This window comes from Pyxicephalus adspersus, chromosome 10 (genome assembly GCF_032062135.1).
Source record: "Pyxicephalus adspersus chromosome 10, UCB_Pads_2.0, whole genome shotgun sequence".
In the NCBI taxonomy this organism is placed as follows: Eukaryota; Metazoa; Chordata; class Amphibia; order Anura; family Pyxicephalidae; genus Pyxicephalus; species Pyxicephalus adspersus.
In genome coordinates, this window is record NC_092867.1 from 33,496,413 (window position 1) to 33,511,548 (window position 15,136).

General features: G+C 37.0%; 1 long non-coding RNA gene across 1 annotated transcript in view; it reads left to right on the top strand.

Moving 5' to 3' along the window:
• Positions 1-2,647: 2,647 nt before the first annotated feature.
• Positions 2,648-15,136, top strand: part of LOC140339612 (uncharacterized) — a 19,636-nt gene continuing 7,147 nt past the window's right edge. The window contains exon 1 of the long non-coding RNA XR_011922492.1: positions 2,648-2,968. This is a non-coding gene — a long non-coding RNA (uncharacterized lncRNA). The remainder of the gene's footprint in view (positions 2,969-15,136) is intronic.

Sequence of the window (15,136 nt, forward strand, 5' to 3'; positions counted from 1 at the left end):
GATCGTTCGTCGTTCGATTGGAACGATAAAAATTGGAAGTGTGTACGCACCTTAAGGCTAGAGGAAGTCGTAAGATCTAATACACAGAGATAAAGATATTAGCAAAAAGAGAGTAATAAACAGCAACTAAATCAGATAAGGTTCATGGCAGTTCATTTTAGGTACTGCAAGTAATCCCCTGCTTACTCCCAGAGTAACCATGGCCTTCGTAGTTGCAGCCATCCAGCACAATTCTAGATGGCTGCAAGGGCATCAAAGTTGGAATAAAGTTAATCATGTGATGAATCAGGTTCAGGGTCAAGGTGACCATCTACATCGGTGAAAGTAGTGTGGGGTCCATATGTGGGGGAGGGGATAAATATGTCGAGATAATGCAGACTCCAGTAAATAGGTCAGACCCAAGGTCCTACAAAAATTGTTTTAGACAGTGGTAAAGCCAGAGGGCCTCCCTGTGTTATCAGGAGAAAAAATAGAATGAGTATGGTTCCGTCACTTGTCTTCCTCCCAAAAGGATTAGTGTAAAAGCAACTATTGGGGTGTCACTTATAGTTTATCTTTTCCTATAGAACAACAGGTCTCCCCTGAAATTTGCATTCTCATCCTGCATGGGGCTATCTGTATGTATAGCAGTACCCTGTGTCCTTTATTGGGAGTTGGCCCTTCATGAATTATTATTAACTAGTATTTATATAGCGCCACCATATTATGCAGCTCTTTACAAAGTGCATAGTCATTTCACTAATACAAAACAGGGATTTTAATGAAATAATGAAGAAACAATGGCTTTCCAGTGAGTTCGCCATTGTGACATTGGATCTATCAGGTTTGTGCAATCTCTGAGAAGGTGGCTGGGTGTGAAGTCTCTAACCGAGCAATTCAGGCCTCCAGGTAGGATTTAGTGGGTAAGGTCTGTAACGAGGCCAAATCTTTTAAAACCATCCATGGGGCCATGGGAAACAACTGTGAGTCAGGACAGAATCAGGAGCAGGCTACACTACACAGCCTGCTAGGAGTAAGCAGAGTGGATGGTCCAATGCAAAGATGAAAGGGCTAGCCAGGCTCGCTTGTGGAAACAACAACAACACCATGTGACCTAGTATGGAGCTAGGAGACACACTAGGTCCCATGCGATTGCCAGTGGCCAAGTCACAATCTACAGTCTTCTGTAACAGCTGCCTGTCTATGTTCCCTGGCGTCTACCCTGGTGAGGCCTAATCCAGAAGAGTGCCTTGTCTCAGGTGCCCAAGTGGGGAAGCCATCTTGTTGTCTCGGCGGCCATTGCTTCCAAGTCCATAGGAGCACAGAATGCTCAATTACTGAGATAGTGTTGCTTCCCCCTGAACAATTGGAGGATGTCAATTGTTCTACAGTCAAGTTATAGGAAAATGGTTAGGCCTTAGTGCTTGGTGGAGGTAAGGTAAGAGGAGGCAGTGGAAGCTCCACAGAAATGCATCTTTACATCACCATGATGAGGCCATGTCCACAGAAGTGGCTCATTGAAAGCAAATCTGTCAAATATAAAGCAAGATTGCTGCACTGTGGTGCAGCCTGCAACAACACAGTAACTGCTTTCACATTTATTTTTTTTTAATAAAAGAGAAAAAAAAACAATTTTCGGGAAATAGAAAAGTAGAGAGACATTAAACAGTGATTTTGTTAATTTAAAAAATCTCCACCACAAGAAAAAAAAAATAGCCCTACTTTTAATGTATGTGAATAACATATAGGATAGGGTCATTGATGTTTGTAGTACATGTCATATATAATATAACACAGTTGAAAGTTGTATGTCTTTCATACTAACATGCAGGATGTTAGTGCTAAATTGTCTACGTCTGGGATACTTGAGGTGCCTCAGGCTGAATGGCTGGCTGAATTGCAAGTTTTGGCAAATACACATATCAGTCTTTGTCTAAGCCAAATCTTCAGAACTTTGTTGCAAACAAAAGACGCAACTAACATATAATTGACAATAGTTGCAATAATTGTATAATCACATCTGTGACTAATATAATTAGTGGGACAGGCAGACACTATTTTCTATCAGTGTTATCTTTAATTGATATTATGAACAATTTATTCTATTCCTTTTAATCAAATTTTAATAAAAGTACTTGCTATAATATCCACTTGTTGGTTAATTGTTCTGAATTACGGCTGATAAAATCAATTGTAACACTCAAAGTATTTTTATTTTTTACAGCTCACTAGTTGATAAAAACATGCTCGCTCAATTTATTCTTCCAATGACATTTGCCTAAATTTTGATCTAAAAATATTATCATGAATGTAGTTATTTAAATTATTTCAACATTTTATCAATTGTCCAATATATTGAAAATATTGCTTACTATAGATAGACATGTTTAAGATTTTCTGAAATGTTGCAAGTTAGATCTCCTCATATAAAAGTACATTAATTGAGTAAATAATGTAAGACTGCATTGTTCCTAGAACTGTGTGATTTCATTGAACTGAAGTTAGAACTGAGTTAGAAAAATTGCATAAAACAATGTAACTATTTATATTTTGTTTTATATATATATATATATATATATTTACTAAAATGTCAATATTATTCTCTAAAAATACAAATGTAGCAAACATAAGTACATCCACATATGCTGCACACATCATTTTTAAAATCTGAAAAATCAATAAATTCTGCTCTATCCAACTAATATATTGCAAACATATATTGACAGCAAAAGTTGCAACAGGATGCATGCATAAAAAGTAAAACAAAACTAACTAAAAGTTAATATAGTTGCCTGTATAAGCACAGATGAACCATTGTGTTTTGAATACAATAAGGTGTGACTGACAGGCCGAGGTTGTTTACATGGCAGGGAGAATAGTTGGACTGGCTGTTCCCTGCTGGATCTGGTTCTTACCGCCCCTCAAATCGACAAAAGATTAGACAGACAACAATAAGCCTACAATGTGTTGCTGTAGCACTTCTATACTGGTAAGAGTTTCGTACATTTAAGGGGTTTACACTGTGGACAAATCTACTATACTGATAATTGTGCAATGCAACAATGTTTATACTTATCAGCAAGTTGTAAAAGTTTTTTTGCAGTTTGAATAGTTTTGTAAATTGCAGTATAAATAAAATATATAAAAAATACTAATACATATATGAAAATACTGCACAGAATCCTATCTTCTATGTAATAAAAAGTTATTTTTAATTAATTTATTAGCGTAATAATTAGTTGTTTTTTTTACCTTATATTAAAAAATGTTTTAAAATGTAATACAATTCCCACACCACACACATAAACAAACAACTCATACATAAACTGACAGACACACACATATATTTATAGAATGTCTATGAATTAACGTGTATAAAAACTAAATCACTGAACTAAACTGCAATCTGTGTTCAGAAAGGGCCATTTAAATTACTGGTTCTATTGAATTGCCAGTGGAGGACATAGCCTATAGTGGTCCCTTGTGTAGAACTGACTTGGGGCCCATGTGGGAACCCCCCTTGGTACACTTTTCACCTCCCTATGTCCATCTCTGTTGATTGCCATAGATTTATACATTGATAGGGATGCTTTAAAAGAGTAAAGCTGCATACACACTTGCAATTTTTGTCGTTGGAAAGGATCTTTCACGATCCTTTCCAACGACAAGGGACTGCACGATGCATGAACAGTGCTGTACATACAGCACCGTTCATGCTCTATGGAGAGGGGAGGGGGAGAGCGACGGAGCGGCACCCTGCTGCGCGCTCTCCCCTTCCCTTTCATTAGGATCGGTCGTCGTCCATCGTCCATGGATCCGCCAGGACGGTCGTCGGACGATGGACGACGACCGACTGTACACACGGCAGATTTTCGCCCGATAATTGGCCGATACCGATTATCGGGCGAGAAAAATTTGCCGTGTGTACGCAGCTTAAGGACATACTGGGGTCTTGGTGGTTAAGTGCACATGGGGCAATATTTGCTTCAGACCTGATTTCAGAAAATCTGCATAGAAATCAGCAGCCTGTGTATCATAAATTACCATCATTATTTTTTATTTCTGATTGGACATTTTTGTAAATATTGATCAGAATTCTGATAATTTTCAATTTTAAGGGCATATTATTGTGTGCAGTTGTTTTGCGACATCTGAACAACTGTCCGATCAGTTGTTCAAGTTAGAATTAGGCAGCTTGGGTGTTTAATGTGTTTTGGTGTTTAGAATGTATTTTCTAATATTTAACATTTTTTTCCGGAAGCCTAACAAATTTAAAAAGATGGACAAGTGGCGAATTTTTTTTTTATTTTAACGGGTAAAAAGCATATAGCATAGAATATCTTTCCATCTATTCCAGTTCAGCCAAATCAGGGCTCAGAAGTGGAACTTGTGCAGTTCTCCTCATATCAGTAGGGTTAATCAGATGTACAGTGTTTGGGGGAAGGGAACAGGATCTCAGGCTAGACAGGCTGCAAAGTAATGAACTCTATGCCAAAATACAATATGCCCCTGGGGCTTCAATGGTCAATTGTCCATGGGATTAACCAAACTCCTGCTAAAAGAGCCTGTCAGGCTGCCCAGTTTATTCCTATGTGTTTGTGTTTATGAGACTCAAACCAGCTCAGGCGTGATAGAATTAGATTACATATCCTGAGGTTTACTAATAAAAATCCTGGAGAGTCAGTACTTGAATTGTTGAGTAATTATTAAAGCTGCGCTTGGTTTAACTCAATGGATTGCAGAGAACATTTCATTCTTAGAAACAATTTTTACTTTTAGATTCTCCAATATTAAAATGAAAATGGTAGTAAAGGAAATAAAAAAAATGATAAAACTGCAACATATTAGCAAACCAGGTCTGATGTTTTTTAGTATTTGAAAAACAATCAAATTAGAAACAGATTTTTGATTAAGTTTATTATACGAAAAGTATTATCACTCTTGTAGGTTGCCTTGTTTTATTCAATATCAAAATAAAATGTTATATAGTGTGTAGAATAGTTTTAATAATTATTATTATAATTAGTTAATCATTCCAAAGAGGTCATAAACAAAAGATAGTCATGAAAAGATTGATATTATAGCACAGAGGTCCTATACACCAAAATAATTTATTTTAATCTAATATATATATATATATATATATAATAAAAAATATATACAGACTATAGCAAAGTATAGGTGCATGCAAAGTTACAGTTTTATCTGCCACACAGAAAAAACAAACTAAAATCCTGGACAATTCCTATTTTAAAATCTAAACATCTAACAATGTAACTTGTTTCAGCTGTTGTTACCTTACTCTTTGCACCATATTATTATGTAAAATCTTAACAGTATTTTTTGTTATCAGTATGCATTTATTGTTCCACGGAGCAAGGCCAGTCATACTCTGAACATTATTTTTTTATCATTTTACATATTTACTATCTGCAAAGTAGATTTTGTGATAGATTCTCATGGGGTCATTAATAGTAAACCAGGTGATGATAACATTTGTGAAGGTTATGGAGTTGCACATGCAGAATGCTCCCAGATTTGGCTTGTCAGTGAAATCTATTGAAAGAGAAGCTGAATAAGGTATTCTGATGTGATTAATGTTTCTCCAGATAGCTGGAGGCTAGCAGTGTTTGTAGGTACAACCCTAATAGGTCTTCCCCCAATACAACCACATTATTATTATTATTAATAAACAGGATTTATATAGCGCCAACATATTACGCAGCGCTGTACATTAAATAGGGATTGCAAATGACAGACTAATACAGACAGTGATACAGGAGCAGAGGACCCTGCCCACATGGGACTGTCTCATAGTTTCGATATCTTTTGATCGTTGTGTCTTAATACAAAGCTCAACTCAATGTTCTATGGTAAATGTACAATCTTTAATATCCATATGGATATTTCTTTATATTGGATGTTTATTTGGATTACTAATATAAATCGATCAGATTTTATTGGAAATCTGATCAAATATCAATCTGACCTAGTGTACAAGCAGAGATACGTTTTGGCCATTCATTTTTACAATTGCATTTACAATTCTTGCAGTATATATAATATGGCCCTGTCAGTTATTAAGGAATACAACAGGATACGTTTCTATTTGGTAATAGTACGGTAGTAATGGCAAACATAGCCAATACACTTTCCACTGTATTCCATATTCGTGCATTCCAGATCAATGTATAATCAAATATTCATGAAGAATGTTCTAATTTTTTAAAGATTTTCATTACATTACTTTTTATTATTGACTTTATTGTGTAATCTATTATAAATGTTGATCAGTATATGAAAAAAAGAAGCTGAAATCAATTAAACATTGTAGTAGCTTCTAAAAGTTTCCACATTTTTCCTACTTGGCCACTAAAACTACAAAAGAATTGTGGATGTAAGTTGACTTGAAATCCAGGGAGTTGTCACTGAAATGCCCAGTGTATAGCCCAACAAATTTGTTGATTATAAATGGAAATTGGGATGTTTATGGTTGTCCTGACCATTAAAAATGCTCAAAGCTGGTCGGTAATAGGTGAAATGTTGATCAGCCAGGTTGATAGTCTCCCAGTCTGACAGTTTTTGGATAGATGAGATGAGAGTCTAATTTCTGTAAAGTGCCTGTCAATGTTAATTAGGTCGGAACCTTTGCTGATTACTGCTGGTTTCATGGTGATAAGTCAGAAATGTTTTGCTATATCACAGACCTAACTCATCCATTTGTGTTTAGAAATGTGTTTAGGGTTCAGATGCCTAATAGACATCAAGTCATTCCTGCACATCTGACCTCCCTCTAGTGTCTTTGACCAGCTTTACAGCTAACCCTTCATTACGCTCCTTTAACAAAAAACAGATCTGAAAAAGTCACATGTACATGTCGTGGGGTTTTTATTAATATTATTATTATTAATAATAAACAGGATTTATATAGGGCCAACATATTACGCACCGCTGTACAGTAAATAGGGGTTGCAAATGACAGACATATACAGACCGTGATACAGGAGGAGAGGACCCTGCCACGAAGAGCTTACAATCTAGTAGTTGGGGGAATCTACACACAATAGGAGGGGGATCTGAGCCTTCGCCTATAGTAACCCACAACCAATAGGTTTTTGATTGCTGTAAGGTTTTTCTTGTGAGTGATTGGTATGGAAATATAGAAAATTATCTTCTGCCAGAGTCAAGAATAGGGGAAAAATATATTTAACCTTTCACATTTTGAGCACAAATAGCCAGATGAATGGTATTTTTAGGAACCTTACAAAAGTTTTTCTTTAACAATACCACTGTATGTTTATGGAAACCTTTAGATAATTTTTAGGTGGTTTTGTTTTTGAAGCCTTTGTTTTGTACAAAGAAAGGAGATATCAATGGTGCACAAATCAAGTTTTGCTTAGTTGAAACTAAGAAGATATTGAGATAAAAAAACTGCAATGTATATGGCCTGAATAAATCAGACAGCAAAACCAATCAGGAGTGCACCTTACCATCACTTGAAGTGCTTGCAAACTGCTTATTATTTCCAGCTCTGACTTTAATCAGCCTGATTAAGCAATAACGCTCTTATGTCTATAGGAAGCCTTAAACAGGCAATATACTATACAATCTGATTATACAGTCTATGTACAGTCTCTCAGATTTACCAAACAACTGTATGTTAAATAAGGAAAACATAGGCACTTTTATAACCTATATCATATCATGCAAAGCCTTCAATGATAATGTTGTTGGTAGATGTAAAAGTGGATTTGATAAGTGTATGGTCAGTTTACAACTGCACTAGTACATTTTTATTGTGTTCTGATGAATTGACATTTTTACATTAGGCTTGCAGATAAATGCCTGGAACATTTTACCAGATGTACAATATAGATTGCTAACTGAATTCCCAGCCCTGATAACAATGGAAGAATGGCAGAATATTAGCTTTGCCTTATGATAGCTCTGATAACAATTGGCTGTCCTTGTGGCATTTTTGGTTACACCTCAAATATCAATTATTAAGCTTCACCTAAAACTGAACAGTGTCTAATCGCAAAACTTTGTTTCTAGGAAATTATGTTTCTGAAGAAATCTAAGGTTGTGCATATTGATGCACGCTGAAGGTCATCTTATATTACACAAATAACATCTGTTCCTCACTTCAGGCAATGTTTGTGCACAAAGTAAAGCGAGCTCCACTTTCCATAGGAAATGCAAGAAAAAGTGAATGTATCTCTGTATGCAAGAGGTACAGTGAATAGTATCAACATGCGGACAGAAGATCTGACTTCACTCCTACTCTGACTTTCTAATCTGCATGCTTGAAGAATTAATTAACTTGGGATAGCTAGGCATGGAGTAATAATAAAAAGAGGTCAGTATTGGTAGTCCCCAGATGTTAGGGATTAGGCCATATAAAGACATTGGATTATTATGATCATTTGTGATTGTTTCATCAGGGTGATTGAACGAGTGCTGTTCCCTGTATGTAAAGGGGGAAAAGATAGGAAATAGAGGGAATCTCGCTCCTCATATGAAACAGCAGCAATTGATTGCTGTTGGATGATGATGAAAATTCACCTCTGTGTACAAAACTTTAGCAGCTGTGTGCAGCTTTAATAGACTTGCTTTGGGGTGCTTCAGATTACCTAATTCTATTCAAATAAAGTTACCCACTGACAGATGATGAGCATTACCTAAAGCTATGTACATGCGTCCAATGGTTCTTGCCCGATAATTGGCCCAGGGCCAATATCAGACGAGAATCTGGCGTGTGTACAGCGCCTGTTGTCCATTGTTGGAACTACCATCCTGGTAGGTCGATGGACGATCCTAATGCAAGGGAAGGGGGAGAGCACGCAGTGGAGTGCCGCTCCGTCGTTATCCCCCTCCACCTTTGCATAGAGTAGAACGGTGCTGTATGTACAGCACTCGTTCATGCATCGTGCAGTTGTTAGTCATTAGAAAGGATCGTGAAAGATCCTTTCCAACGACTATAATTGCACGTGTGTATGCGGCTTAACTTTACTCATATCGAAGCTTTTAAAATCCCAAGGCTGGTTAGACAGATATACAGATCATTTGCAGATATATGTATTTTAGAGCTAGGTTCAGACTTGCTGCAGATACAATAATACTCATGCAGCTCCCATCTTGGCTAGCCACTTGGCTGCCCCCACTGCTGTGCTGGTTATTAAAGAACTAGTGTTTGCATATTTTATAATGGGTGGCAGCAGATGGTCCCAAACCGCTCACTGCTGCCCCCATTCATTCTATATGGGCAGCAGCAGGAAGCAGTTCAGGGGCATGAGGAAGTGGTAGTAACTGCACCACAACCTCACTGCCAGTCTGAACATACCGCGTTAAGCCTGGGCTTTATTCATAATAAATGATCATCTGATCTTGGTAACTCAGGCAAAAACAGGTGTTGATATTGTTTTTGGGCACACTAGAAAATCATGGTCAATATATATTCTGGGACTATATAGGCATAGCTGGATTTTATTTTTTAAAATGCAAAAACCAAGGGACTGTAACTATATGGTAACTATATGCTGTGCACATAGACATGCATGCTCATTCTGCAGAGGGTCCATTTGGCAATCTGAAAAAGAAAACAATTTCTGCAGAAGTGATATACATGTATTCTGTCATCTAATATCTGAGGCTAGGCTAATGTAGGGCTAACTGTGTCACAGGACAATAAAAAATACTTTGTAATAACGATGATCACTTATGTAAAAGCACTTTATCCATTCCGCCTACTTGTACTGAATCGATTATAAACAGCTTTGTTCACAATTGATCCCATTTCCCAGCTGATGCCCCGTCTTGCTGCTGTTTACAGCAGAATGTATGTGAAGTGTAAGAAGAGGGCAGGTTTGTGGGAGTGCGGGGTAGGCGGTGATTGACATGCTGACGCATGAACTGAACTGTGTCATACAGGAACAGAGTGTTCTAAGCTGCAGAAAAACAAAAACACTTTTCCAGGGCCTCAATCCTTCTATAAGGAATAGAAAAGATGGACATGTTATGGCAAAATTTCCTTTCCTACTCACACTCCAGGACATTAATGCTAATAATGACACACAAAAAAAGTAAACAATAATTTAAAATTCATTACAAAAAGCAATTTTTGTGGCGGACGATTACTCTGACATAGTGCTCTGTAATATTTCAGACTAGATATACCACTAGCATTGCTGTGTTAAAATAAGCAATGGTTACACAGCTGATACTGTATATTTGAATACAACACTAAAACTAAAATTTGTATCGTTCATTTAGGATAATAATGATCTATTACTGTTTATAGAGAACACAACAATCTGAAAATACTATCTGTTTGCTTATTATGCCAATTCAACAGATTTGATACTTTGAGTCCCTGATCCAGGACATGCATGCAGATCAAAAAGTCTGACTGTATTTTGATTTTTATTTAGTTTGCATGCATATGTAAAGTATTGAAGCTATTGTCCTCATACACAAATTAATCAGCAAAGGTACTCATGCAGCCTATTAAAGTGGAGATTTAAAGATATAAAGTAAGCTCCACAACTTGTATTTATGCCAAATTTTGCAGCCAACTTTGCTAACTAATGTAAAAGTTTGCATGGAGTTGCAATACTGGTAACTGCCTGCCAGCTCAATATGTACCTTGCCAAACTCTTTTTGAATGATGGTTGTTAGGGGCAGTACCATCATTGGGGTTGCTCCCTAGTATTTACATCAAAAACGATTACTTGGTACATGGCAGGCAGTGTTCACACTGGCTGCTGGTTATTAGGAATGGTACTCCTCCTTACAACCACCATTCACAAAGTGCTTGGCAAGTTAAGCTACGTACACACTTCCAATTATTATCGTCGGAAAACGAACGACGAACGTTCCTGCACGATATACACGAACGATCGTATAGCACCGATCCTGCACATAGAGGTAACGACACGATCGTTCATAGATATTGTACACACAATAGATACGATCGTTTAAGCGATAGAGGAACTATGTGCACGACAGGAAAGTGAACGGACGTTCGTTCATCACGCATGCTCTGACCATGGACGATCAACGAACGACCGTACACACGAACGATGTTCAACGATCGTCGTCCAATCCGATCCGCCAGTCCGGTCGTTCGTTTCCAGCGACTTTCCTCGTTCGTCGGCGTCGTTGGTTACTTTTTTACGAACGATTTTTTGCCCAATCAATCGTTCGTCGTTCGATTGGAACGATAAAAATTGGAAGTGTGTACGCACCTTTAAACTGCGAGCCAGGAGTTACAACGAGCAACCATTTTCAACACTTGTAAAAGTTTTAGTTAGTTTGCATGTTCACCACAGACCCAAGTTGTAGGAACTTGAAGGTCATCCCTAACAACAACCAGCTAATAGGGAATTTTCCAACTATTTACTTTTGCTATTAAAGCTCATTCTAAAGTTCATCTAAATAGCTTCTCAAAGAATGGACATGATGAACATATTTTTATTATCTCTCAGCTCATCTACTGCAACATCCTCTCTAATCCAGTATTCCACTTACTAGACTCTTGTATTTGCAATCTATCTTAAATGCTACAGGTAGACAAATCAATCCTTCCCACTCCTCCCCATTTGTGGCTCCTCTATGCCAGTCTTTACACTGGCTTCTATCTTGGAATCATATTCAAAGCCCCATGCTGTGTATTAAAATTGCTTTGCTATTCCTGTCCAACTTACATTATTAACTTGATACATTGATAAACCAGTAACCACCATCTCCTCCAATTATCTGCTAAAAGATCCTCACTCATAACCTCTTCCAATGTACAGCTTGAAGACTTCTCTGGAGTTGCCCCTGCTCATTATGTTTGCACCTATCTTTATTACTATTAAACAAGCCCACCTATCAAAATTGTCTACCTGGTGTTTTACAATTAAAATTATTAATAATATACGTTTTACTACATACATATACTAATAATCACATCTATGGTTAAGAGAAAGTAAATACAAGAACTGTATGGAGAACACATTAGCCTATTTTTCAGTATGTGTCACACTTGTACCATGTACACAGAGAATACTAGGAAACTTCAGGATGCCAGGCTGCCAGCCAGATCCCATGTTACAGTCCCATGCCATGGCTTTCTCAGAATGATTTCAGAAACAGCATTCCCTTCAGGCTCTTTCATGTTTACTTGAGCTGCCAGTGTTCAGTTATTAAGCAAGAAACTGAAGGACGAAGTAATAAAACTGCTGGGGAGAGGAATCGAAGTGACTGCCCTGTAACTTACATATCATACCAATAAAAGTTATATATCACAGCAGGAGCGCCTGCACTGGCTGCTGACTGAAGAGAAGGCAAAAAGCTGGGGGGAATGACAGCTCTAATTCCTATGGTGTTATATATCGCTTGTTTTGGATTTGTATTGAAACAGATAATTGTTAGGGGATTACAACTATTTCTTGGGACACCAGTGTTTCGTTTACTACATTATGCATCATACTTGATATATAAAAATAAAATTAATTATTGATGATAATGCTCATAAAAAAGTATTTGCAAGCTTATTCAGCACCATGTATTATGCTATTATAACAATATTAATAATATTATTAGGAATAATAATAATAAAATTAATGATAATAAAAACAGTATTTATATAGTGCCAACATATTACGCAGCGCTGTACAATAAATAGGAGTTGAAAATGACAGACAGATACAGACAGTGACACAGGAGGAGAGGGCTCTGCCCTGAGGAGCTTACAATCTAAAGGGGGGGGGGGGGGGGGTATACATACTGTCCTGTAGGGGTCCATGCTTGGCACACACATATGCAAATGTTCTGAAAGCTTGTACAATGCACATTTAAAGTGTTAGTAAACACAAGTCCTAAAAAACAACAATCATGTAGCTACACTGATTGTGATGTAGATAGGCTCTTTTACATTAAATATACTTGCTTCTCTCTAGCACAATAAACACTGATCTGATTCATTCATTAATTGTACTGGTTCAACAATGGCTACACTAGCCTGGAGTTATCCTTGGGGCCCCAATGTAGCCATTGCAATGTGAACACTCCACACCAAGGATTACAATTGTACATGAAGCAGACAGGCTGCAGTATAAAAAAGGGATGGCCCTGTTCATAAAATGTAACTGGGATATGCAGGCCAACAATGTACAGCGAGCGCAGCTTCAGTAAATCTGCAGAGTAAGTTAATCAAACTTATCTTTGGGAAATATAATCCCAACATCAGGACCTTTTGTTGCTATTATGAGAATGCTTTCAACCAGATTGTGGAGCAGTGATAACATAATGGGATACAGCAAATACTTTTAAATAAGTGTGCAAAAAATGTTCAGTTGTACGTGGTTTTATGCGCATTTAATGTATTTTTTACATATTCATTACTCATAAAAGTCTCACTTGTGTAGACATTTAAAAGCCCAATGTAACTACTGCTGGGCACTGCAGCCAGGATGTGATGTCAGCAGCTCCGGCAGAGTCAGAGCTGTCACAAAATGATCCTTTATGGCACCTGGATGACCCCCCTCTTCATACTGCAGCTACAAAAGAAACACATCAAGGAGAGAAAAAAGCCAGAATATGCAAAGTGGAAAGGGGCTGGGCTAGGAAACTGACTTAATTGGTTATAAAGTTTAGAAAGTTCATTGCATTTGAAAAAAAAAACGTAATAAAGAAAAGTAAAAAACACAGCAAGGAAGCAATTTAGATACTGAATTTTCATGTGCCTTTATCTGTTTCAACATCAAGATACTAAACCCCTTTTCTTTAGCATTTTTACAGTTTGGGATGCAGCAATCTATGACTAATATCTAAGCTCATTTTGTTTTCATGTTTTTGCTTTTTTTTTGTTAGCATCCTCTACTAATATTGTAGCTGGAATTTTTACCACTAACCTAACATTATTTTATATTGGATGTAATATGTTTCCAAGGCACAACAGCCCTAATTTAGTTGTTTTCATGCTATAAATACATTTATAATACAGAGCAGCTAACAACAACAAGCTTTAGTCTAATATTACCAAATGATTAAAACCCTTTACAGGGGATAGGCAGCTAAATGGTTTATAACCGCAGTGCTCCTAAAGTACATATCTGGTCCTCACACAGAACAGCGTACAGTCAGTATGTGTTTACATATCATCAGTAATGTACACAGAAGTTTCTATAGGGTCATAAAATAGAGGAAGTACAGAATGTACAAGTATAATAATAGAATATTTGAACAGTAAAGCAGCAAATGGCTTGCAGGGTTTACCAACCAAACATTCCTAGCCAAGCATATGTATGAGTTTGTTGAAGCACAGTTTGTGTTTCTGCATTTAGTATAGGAAATATCTGCTTTTTATGCTGTTTATGGTGATTCATACCATTACCACAGCAGTTTGTAGAATGCATATTCTGTATTGACAGTTTAAAGAAATACTAAAGTATAAAATCTAATACAACAAGGATCATTTCTGCCTTACTGCATTCATTTTTATTTTAATATTTTTATTAGGAGAAAATAAAAAGGGTGTATAATAGTATAAACTGATAAAAAACAAAGTACAAATATACCGAATAACATAATACAAATTTCATATTGGAAGATAGTATATAGATAAGAATACACAAAGGGGAAAAACCCTGCTATATCATTTGTACATGTGTATATGTTCACTTACTTTAAATCCACATGGTGTTTGTTTTTGGAGTAAAGTGAGGAATAAGCACTAAAGGAACAGAAATGTTTTCATGGTCCAGATGTGCTAAAACGGACAAAGACGTGATTAATGTGTTTATGTGCATTGGCCATTCCTATAAATAGGCCTGCTTAATTTAACTGAACTCTGGGCAACCAGTAAATAGACAGATGAAATACATACGTGAAAGCTTTTACATGCCAAAGGATTTGCATTGCTGTCTATTCTATCCTGAGATTTACATAGCACTGCTCCCCAGCACAGACCTGATCTGACCTAGCAAAGGAAGGAACCTGATCTTTCTTTGGTGATGCTTTATGTTCAACGTTTAACAAAGCTCATGGGGGAGCAGCACACAGAGGAGCTCATCTCTCTCTCTATCTCATCTTGACTGACTGGCTTCTTGTGCTGCTTCTCAACCCCCTCTCTGAGCTCTACTTTAAAGACTTTACACAGGACCAGCCATTC